At 38.3% G+C, this 1,732-nt stretch overlaps 1 long non-coding RNA gene across 1 annotated transcript; it reads left to right on the top strand.

Annotated features, from left to right (window-relative positions):
• The first annotated feature begins 394 nt into the window (after nt 1-394).
• LOC106946871 (uncharacterized) lies at nt 395-1,500 on the top strand. Its single transcript, XR_001424840.1, has 2 exons — nt 395-562; nt 1,385-1,500. It is a non-coding gene; the product is annotated as an uncharacterized LOC106946871 (long non-coding RNA).
• Nucleotides 1,501-1,732: the final 232 nt, after the last annotated feature.

A 1,732-nucleotide genomic window follows, 5' to 3' on the forward strand; every position in this document is an offset into this window, starting at 1 on the left:
TGACTCCAGGGTTTAGCTTACAGTTGGATTATGTAGAAACTGCTGGGTTGGAAAGATTTACCCTGAGAATGCAGACAGGCATGACAATCGATAGTAATTAGGTTCTTAATGTGTTTCACTTTACACAAGTGTTTTACAATGGACAAGTTTGCTTGTGAACTTCCCAAGGTGAAAGTGTAAAGAGGGAAGATCAGCTTGTGGATAAATTTTTAACACCCTGTGCAGAGTGAAAATGGGGCCAAAGCGCCGCATGTAATTGATGAAATCATGACATGTCAGTCAGCATCTGCTCACAGGCATTAAGTCGAGGCTAAATTTGCCTCCATTTGCATTTAGAATTGCCCCCTGGAATTGTTTTGATTCATCGTCTCATTTGCTTTTATTCCTTTTCATTACGGTCATGAGGTAATGGGAGGTTTGCAAATGTGCTGTGACACGCCGGGTGTGATTACTGTGCCGCCATGAAGTGCCTGACAACTACGCTTCCTCCTCCACCCTGCCCTCCACACACAAGTCAAACGACTGCTGTCACTAAATGGCATTTAGATTCATATAGATCCAGGTGAGATTTTTTTTAATGTAGTAGTCTGACAAGTTGAGTTAATTTTGAAAAATGTTGTAACTGGTTTTCATAAACAGGGTTCAAACATTTACTTTTATCTTTTGAGAAATATTGGGCTGTTACTGGATTTAACGAGGTTAAAAGATGCATTTGTCTTATCACTATTGGTTACTCTTGTTAATATGAGTGGATGTATAAGACATCTATTCTGGTTTTGCAGACAGTATCTCAGTCACAGATGGGTTTTCTGGCTGCAATGAGGATCCTTTACTAAATTCACTCAGTGGAATAAAAACAAAACAAATTTACCAATCAGAATGCTTCACAAATCAAAGAACGGATTTATAGAAAAAACATGTATGTGAAGTATTTGATAAACTATGGAAGACGAAAAGGGACACTGAAAAACAAGAAAAAAAATTCTGACGTTATTAAAAAAATTCTGACTTTTCCTCAGAATTCTGAGTTTTTTGATCTCAGAAGATTACACTTTTCTTTCAGTGACTCTCTTTAATAAACAATAGATTTAATGAGCTGAAGAAGATTTAGTTGAGTTAAATCTTGTTACATCATTGTCCATTTTCAGGATTGCTAACAGAGTTTGAGTTCCATTTCTGTCACGTGGCTACAGACTCAGTTGGCCATTAGAAGCCATAACCTTCCTGCTGTAAGGGAACTGTGCTAAGAGCAGCACCACTGTGCCGCCCCCAAACTCCATCTGATGCTGATAATCACTTTCAGTCCGAGATCAATGGATTTCAACAGGCTGTCAAGCTTTTTTTTTTTTTTTTCATTTCTCTGAGGGAATGTTTCATTTTGCAGCTTGGCATATTTCCCAGCTTTGCAACACCTGACCTTTTTACCAGAGGTTGAAGCAACAACCTGCAGAGACGGCTTTGTTTTTCCACAAACGGCATCTAATAAAAGGATTACTCTCTGATCGTTACTCCTTTGGGAAAACACATCAACAAATGCAAAATATAATCATGTTCCCAGTGTGATGTATCACAGATTCCCCACTGGTCAAGGCAGCCATTGTCTATCACTTATTCCCTCTTGAAGTTTTGTTGAACTGAGTGTCAGTTCAACAAAGGCTCAGATTGAGCAGAATAGTACTTGAAATATACAAATACTCCTCTTTAATGATTTATGCTGTAGCTTGCAATGTGT

The sequence above is a fragment of the Poecilia latipinna genome, unplaced genomic scaffold (genome assembly GCF_001443285.1).
Source record: "Poecilia latipinna isolate Pla-1442-1.1 unplaced genomic scaffold, P_latipinna-1.0 Scaffold210, whole genome shotgun sequence".
Lineage (NCBI taxonomy): Eukaryota > Metazoa > Chordata > Actinopteri > Cyprinodontiformes > Poeciliidae > Poecilia > Poecilia latipinna.